The 8326-nt window shown below is 37.2% G+C and overlaps 1 non-coding gene across 1 annotated transcript; it reads left to right on the top strand.

Moving 5' to 3' along the window:
* The first annotated feature begins 6465 nt into the window (after positions 1–6465).
* Positions 6466–6572, top strand: LOC145103532 (small nucleolar RNA R71). Its single transcript, XR_013706618.1, has one exon. It is a non-coding gene; the product is annotated as a small nucleolar RNA R71 (small nucleolar RNA).
* Positions 6573–8326: the final 1754 nt, after the last annotated feature.

Raw genomic sequence — 8326 nt, 5'->3', positions numbered from 1 at the left:
CTTAAATATAACAGTTCTTAGGAATATACTGCCAAAACCAACTTAAACATAAAAAGTTCCCATCTTCTCTTGCTTATTGAGAGTGAGTGCGTGCCTTTCAACTACGTTGGATTAACCAAGGCAATTAAGCTCGGAAATCCAGAGCAATTTTTAACAATGAGATCAAGAAACTTAAACAGTTTAGATCCACAAGCCGTCAATTCCTTATGAAAGTAGTGTGAAGTGTGATGTCCGTCAATTCCTTTCCAGGTCTCTTCTCCTTGCTCATCCAAGTTTCAGGACAAAGAAATTTTAGAAATAAAAATAAAATAAAAATAACTAAGAATAAAATAAAACTGAAATACGCTAAGAAACAATACAATATTTTTAGATTTTTGATTTTTCTGAAAAAGAAATAAAAACAGAAATAAACATATTTTAGGATTTTTTGATTTTTCTGAAAAAGAAATAAAAACAGAAATAAACATATTTTTGGAATTTTATAATTTTTGTTTGGTTTTAATTCTCCCCCTAAATTTATGCATAATAGTGAAAATATGTACAAATTTAAATAAAAACAGAAATGTAATAAACAGATTCTAATAAAACAAAAACTTTTGGGATTAAGTGTTATGAAGCAAATTAATGAGGTTTATCAGCACACATGTTCATTAAAAGCTCTGGTCAATCATTGATATTGCGATTCACTTAAGCACAAAGGACATTTTTCAGGACAGTTCATGAGTGATGATATATAGCTACTATATTCCTAGATAGACCATTTTGTCTGACGACGACTAGGAATATCGTTGCCTACTTAAATTTAGTCAGTAAAATCTACCAGTCTGCCTTTAGTTATGGGTGCAGTTAATGTTAGTACACGGGAACATGTTCCCCACTTCATGGCATACCCCAGTAATTAAGGAAATTTCTTCGGAATCATTTACTTTAAGTGAGTAAATAATCATTGTGGAATGCATATGTTGTGTCCCAGGTCGGATCTACTGATCACGCAGAGGGACACCATATGACTAACTTAGAGAGTAGGATATATGTAGGAGAAAATATACTAACTTAAAAGCAGTGAACATCATCTGAGTGCATATGTTGTGTCCCAGGTCAGATCTTCCGATCATGCAGAGGGGACAACATATGATTGACTAAGAAAGAAAGAATAATGATTTTAAACAGTCCCAATTTATCAGAAACCCTTAGTCACCCCTGTCAATACAAGAATTAAGGACACAAGTCCATACACCAATGAAGTGTTGAGCCACAAATCTAGATGATAGTTGGCTTCAATTTATGTCATAGGCCTCATTGTCTATTTTATTGTTAAATCTATCCAAGTGTTGTATTGTCAGTCCAAATGAGGTTCTCTAAGTCCAAATGAGTCCACATTGTCTAGTCCGTTAGTCTTAGTCTTTTATTCCTACCAACACATTGAACATAGAGTTTAGACAATTCAACTTTAGTGCATTACATGTATTCGTTTGCCCTTTATCACAAAAAAATATCATTTACCAAAAGATTGTCACAAATTTCTTTTTCTAAAAGTAAAACAAAATGAAAGAAAATAAGAAATACTAAATAAAACTGATAAGAAATTTCAGTCTTCGAAACATATCATCTTAAGAAATCCTACAAGCACGAGCTTGGTTTTAGAAAAAAATAGGTTTTTGGATGATTGAAAATCAACATTATTATCACAGAAAATAGAAGAGTCAGAAAATTCAAACCGTAATTCAACAATTGATGTAATCCCCATTTGTGATCTTTCCTTTTCCTTTCCCACAAAGGACACATGCTCTCCATTAAAATTCTGAATGTCATGCAGATGAGAGATGTCTCCTATCATGTGCCTGGAACAGCCACTATCAACATACCAAAGTCTAATGATATTCCTCCATAGCTGCTCCGGCATAGATTGCGGGATTAATTGGTTTTTGTAACCCAATCCATTTTGAAACTGACCTTTTCCGTCTACGCATTCCCAAGTCATATCATGTTTATCAAACACAGAAAATGAAGAGACGTTAGAATTTTTAGGTGATTTGGGAGTGGGAACTTTTGGTACCCATCTGTAGTCAGCTTTAAGCATTTTCTTGTTTAATCGGATGGATGCTTTAGCACTTGTTTTGGTGCTTGAGACCGATCATCAAGATGACTTTGACATTACCGATCTTGATGTGACTGAACTATTTCTCAAATCATATCTCTTGTTAGACATGGCCTTTTTGTTCTTGAGAGTCTGATTTTTGGTCTTGGCAGTATTCCAGTCACCATCACGTGATCTCGAGGAGTTTCTCTTGAAAGATCTTCCTCGAGATACGTTCTTCCTACCTTGGACATAATAGGGAATATATGCACAATTTGGACAATTTCTGGCAATGTGACCTGGAATTGCACAGTTAAAGTAGGTTTGTCTTTTAAAAGGAATACGTTCAGAACTTGGTCCCTATCTAACTGAATTTCCACAAGTACAAGCACATTTAACAAATTGTTTCACAACTTTATGTGGCTTAAAGTTGTTAGCAGTGTTATCACAAGCTTTTGAAGCAACATAAGATAAAATGTTAGTCTTTGAAGAGTTTTCCTTAATACTAGAATTATCTTTGTTTTTCTTGCACCCGTCTTGCACTGTTACTTTCTCTGCACATGAAGTAGAAACATTGGTATCGTTCACCTCAATATTCTCAGTTTTTCCAGATTGTTCAGTGTTAACTGAAACAGTTACACTAGGCTGACCGTGTTGAACAATTTTTTCTGTCTCTATGGTTTCAGAAGTCGGAGTATAGTTATCATTGAAAGGAGGTGGTACACTGTGATACCCTAAGCCATATTTCTGGTAATCTTTCCATTTTGATTTTTTTCTATCATAGTTTCAACTATCTCACCTAATACATCACATTTCTTAAAGTTAAATTCAACATCTTTAAACTTAGATTTTAACGCATCAATTTCGTCAGTTAATTTGGCAATTTCCTCTTTAGCATAATGATGGTGAACACTTTTAATGCTATATTCCTCCTTAATCGTAATTAGATCTTTATTTTGAGCATCTAGTTTTTCTTTAAGAGGCTTGTTTATTTTCTTAATTTCATAGAATTCATTTTTAGGATCAAAAACTTCTCTAACAAATAACTCATTTTTTTCATGAGATCTATTTATTTTATCTTCACAGGACTGAGAGCATGAGGTTTCACTTACCTCCATGGTACTAAAAGTGGTGATTGAACTGTTGTAAGTGCTCATTATTTACTAACGGTAAAAATATGATTGTGCAATTTGATTTTGACCGAAGACCAAGATAGTTTCCCTTTGACCAAAAACCTTGAAAGTCAACCAATTTGACCGAGATCGTTGACTGAACACAATGTTAGACCGAAAACTCTAATCTGAAACCCAGTCTGACCGAAAACTAGATGTTTGACCTAGTTGCTAACCGAGAACTCTAGTAGCCGCCGAAATCACTTTCACCTAGCCGAGAACTCAAGTGTGCCGCCGAAGTCACCCATGCTAAACTGAAATCGATGATTCTGATCTCAATTTCCAAATAAACGAAGAACACGATGAACACTTACGAGCAACAAAGTTGATTTTTCGCCAAAGGAGACCCAAAAACACAAAATACATCAAAAAGTTCAAAAATTTTATAGATTGTTTTGAAAACTGATTGATACCGAAACTGCTTTAATCTGTTTTCAAGCTCTGATAACAATTGTAAAATCCCGATCTAGGTATCAATCTAAAACACGAGATTAGTTTGGGATCCTAATCAAGTGATAAACACAAAACAATAAATACGAATCAAGAACACAAACACGAATCTTCAATGCATACTATTATTGACTAATAGTCATGTACATAAGATTTCTCTCTAACTGTTAATGCTCTCTAAATCTCTCTCTGATAAAACCGAATGGCTAAATCTCTTCATGGATGAAAATAACACATTATGTAGTAATACTTAATTACTAAAGCCCGTCCCAACCGGAAACATCATTAAGCCTACCGAAATCACATGGTGATTTCGCTCCAAGTACCACTCAGATCATAGTGGTTTTGGTCCTAAACCGAGAACTCTAAAATCCTTGAGAAGCAAAGTATAAACAACAAATTTATGTCCTAACAATCTTTCGAGCATTTGATCAATAAATGGTATAGGAAAATGGTCCTTGCATGTGGCATCGTTTAACTTGCGATAATCGATGCAAACACGCCAACCAAGTACTGTTCTTGTTGGAATGAGCTCGTTTTCTTTGTTTGTTACTACGCTATGCCTCCTTTTTAGGTACCACGTGCACCAAACTTACCTATTGGCTATCCGATATTGAGTAAATTATACCGACATCCAAGGGTTTGACTACCTCTTGCTTCATTACTTCTTGCATGTTTGGGTTTAATCTTCTTTGGCATTGCACCACTGGTTTTGCTCCCTCTTCTAAATTGATTTTGTTTAAACAAATTGAGGGACTTATGCCTTTGATTTTGGTTATCTTCTATGCGATGTCATTCTTTCTTTTCTTGAGTATTTCAACTAGGGTTTCCTTCTCGTGTTGTGTGAGATCAGCTGCTATGATGACTGGGTTTTCTTCATTTCCTTCCAAGAATGCATACTCCATATGTTTGGGCAAAGCTTTCAGCTCGGATTTTGGTTTTTGGTCAGTGGCCACGACGTGAGCATCTTGCCACGTCGTGGTGTCATAGTTTTTTACGTCTGATCGAGTAAATTCAGATTGCCACGCCGTAGTGTCACTACCACGTCGTGGTGATTCTTCAAAAGATTTCTTCAATTCATTATACTCGATCTCTTCTAGTATCTTCTCTAGCTCTTGTATCTCACGTTTAACATCAAAATCCCCTTCTTGTAGAACCATGTACCCCTCAGCTTCCTTTTCCTTCAATCGTCCAAGCTCCTTCTCCAAAATTTCATCGAACACATCTACCGAGAAAGCCATATCATCACTTATCCTTGAGTGTTTTATTGCTCTATTAACCCCAAAGTGACTGCTTCTTCTCCATCTCAAATCGTGATTTTAGATTCTATTATGTCAACCAAGGCTTGGGCAGTGCTCAAAAAGGTCCTTCCAAGAATAATTGGGACTTGTTCGTCATCCTCTATGTCTAAAACAATGAAATTTGCAGGAAAAACAAACTTGTCAACTTTAACTAATTAATATTCACAAATTCCTCATGGAAAGGTCACCGTTTTGTTTGCTAAGTGGATGGCGATGTAGATTGGTCTTGGTTCCGGGAGGTCAATCTTATTGAAGAATGAATAGGGCATTAAGTTGACACTTGCTCCTGAATCGGCTAGAGCATGGCTTGTTTCCGAATTGTCAAGGAAGTGCTAAGCTTCTCGGATCACGCATCTTCTTTAGTAGCATATTTAACATTGCATCAGAGCAGGTTTCATTTAGTACTACTTTAGATGTTTCCTCCATCTTCTTTCGATTTAGTAAGAGATCCTTTAGAAAATTTTCATACTTTGTCATTTGAGATAAGGCTTTAATGAACGGAATATTGATTTCAAGGGATTTGATGTGCTTTAGGAAATTCTGGTAGTCTTCAACATTTTTATCTTGTATTGCTCTATTGGGAAAGGGGAGTGGTGGGCGGTATGGCTTAACAGGCTCAACAGTTTTCTTTTCAAGTGTTCACCACGTCGTGGTAACTGTTCAAAATCTTTTTTGTGACTTGCTTCTCGCCATTCTTTCTCATCATCCGAGTTATTTTTGTTGATAGGAGTTAGATGGGTAACAATTTTCCCACTTCTATTTGTAATGGCCTGGATGTGATATCCTTTCGGGTTTTTTTCGGTGTTTCCTGGAAGTGTGTCCGGTAGTCTTTCGTTGAATTTTTGTGATAATTTCCCGATTTGTTGTTTAATGTTCTTGATTGCAGCTTGCTGATTCCAAAAGTACCGCTTCGGTATCTTCGTGTCTCTTTCTGATGCGGCAACAAAACAAGCAACCATTGTCTCGAAATACGGTTTCATTTCAGGAGCCAGTTCCTCTCTTTGGTAAAAACCTCTTCCTTTATGTTGAAACTTCTCTTCTTTGGCTTTCTTGTACTCATCATAAGGTAACCACTTCTTTTTTGGCCTTCTCCTATCTTCATTATAACAGTCACTATTTGAATAGCAAGATTTTTGGTTTCCATTTTCATCAAGATCAAAATCTCTAGTTAAATGCGTCCTGTTACAGTTTCACACCTCAATCGTATAGCATGGATTGTTTGATCCATTTTAGTCATCCTCCTATCCATGTTATGTAACATTGCCATGTCATCCGAAGCAGATTTCACAATTCCGTCATATATTGTCTAGGGTTATGATATTCTCTAAAATGTTTGGAGAATTCCTTGATTAGCTTCTTGATCACGACCGATTTTTTCTTTGTGAGTGTCCCTTGAGAATCAAGGAGTTGCCTAGTTGTGACGTTTATCCCATCATAGAAAATCGAGACCTCTTGTTACACATTTAGATCATTTTGAGGACAATTTTTAAGCAATCCTTTATAACGCTCCCATGCCTCATACAATTACTCTCCGACTTGTTGCTCAAAATTTGCAATAGCCTTCTTCAACTTGGAAAATTTAGAAGGTGGGAAAAACGGTTGTATGAACTCTTAACATATTTGTGTCCATGTTGTTATTTTGTTTGGAGGGAGTGCCTTTAGCTAATCTTTTGTTGCACCCTTAAGAGTAACGGAGAGCATTCTTAGCAAAACTGTCCCGCGTGGTATGTTTGGTATGTTGACGTAGTCAACGATATCTTTGACCTCATCAATGTGCCTATAGGCATTCTCGTGGTCTTTCTGATGGAAAGGTATATCTTTCAGTTGAGCAAGTATGTGTCCTTTTGGTTTAAAGTTGGCCGTGTTGGTAACTGTGGGTTGCACAAGTCTCGGTTCGTTGTATTCACACATCCGTCTCTTGTAGGCCTCCAGTCTTATGTTGGCAATGTCTGTCATGTTGGCTTTTGGCTCATGTAACATCCATAAAAATTATGAAAAATTTAAACTTTTAAAACTGTGACAACCATCAATTTCCGGTCAAGTTAAAGTCAAATAAAGTCAACAAGTCAAACCGGTCAACTCATCTGAACCTTATGTTCTAGGGTTCACGCTATGTTATTTTCGTACAACTCGTTATTCTAAGAAGAAATCATCAATTGAAAAGTTGGTATACCTAGATTTCATTAACTTAAAACGACGTTAAGTAATGAACCAAACCGAAAAACAAAGTTTCATACTCATCGGGAGCATGTAAGATCCTTAAACATGGCTTAACGGGGTTACAGACCGTGCGTTGCGAAGCCGGACACTTACAAGTGTTACACCCGAAACCTCTCTTAATCCTTTTCACTCTATCTCTCTCTATTTTGAAATCTCTCCCAAATCTCTCTTTGTATGATAAATCTCTCCAAGAATGTGAAATCTCTCCCAAATCTCTCTTTGTATGAGAAATCTCTCCAAGAATATGAAATCTCTCCCAAATCTCTCTGTGTATGAGAAATCTCTCCAAGAATATGAAATCTCTCCCAAATCTCTCTTTATATGAGAAATCTCTCCAAGAATGTGAAATCTCTCCCAATTCTCTCTCAAAAGTTCCCGTAACTTTTTATAGTCATTCGGGCCATCCCGACCCTTAACTAGGTCAAAAACGGCTTGAAATGGGGCAAAAGCGCGAAAATCAGTCTTGAGGAGCCGAAACTCCTCTTAGAGGCCGAAACCTCTTTGGAGCCGAGCCACTCTACTAGAACCGAGACTAGGAGGAACCGAATCTGAGAAGAGCCGAGAGCAGGAGGACCGAGCCTCGCTTCCCAGCTAAAGTCGAGGCCGAGCCTCGCTGTCCAGCCGAGACCGAACCTCACTGCCCAGCCGAAACCGAGCCTCGCCCTCGCCTCCTTCCCCTTCCATGCGAAACACCTAGGACCGAACCTCGGCTCTCATGCGAGAGGTCTCGCAGAAATGCCAAAATCACCCGATTTTCGAATTGTTTTGCATTTTAATCCTGTTTTTATTTATTTTAACGCGGGATTTTCACCCAAAACTTTATTTTAACATATAAGGCCCCATATTTATTAATTAATCACGTTTTTGGGGATAAACCTTATCCAAGAAGAGTGGGTGAAGTACAAGAGGTTGAGTGTTGACTTTGCTTTACCTTATGACGCAAACAACCACCCCCACACCCACTTTATGACCAGCCATACCTCCCCACCTTACCTAAGTCACTTCAATGTCCTTTCCACTCATTTACCAGCCCTTCCCACGTTCTTAGGGATGGAACATCCATCCTCTCTCCTCACACTTCATTCATTCACTCATTTTCCAACAAA

Source organism: Lactuca serriola, chromosome 4, assembly GCF_051521515.1.
Source record: "Lactuca serriola cultivar US96UC23 chromosome 4, Lser_US96UC23_V15, whole genome shotgun sequence".
Classification (NCBI taxonomy): domain Eukaryota; kingdom Viridiplantae; phylum Streptophyta; class Magnoliopsida; order Asterales; family Asteraceae; genus Lactuca; species Lactuca serriola.
Note: the sequence above shows the minus strand (reverse complement) of the source record. Positions and strands in the feature narration are given on the sequence as shown.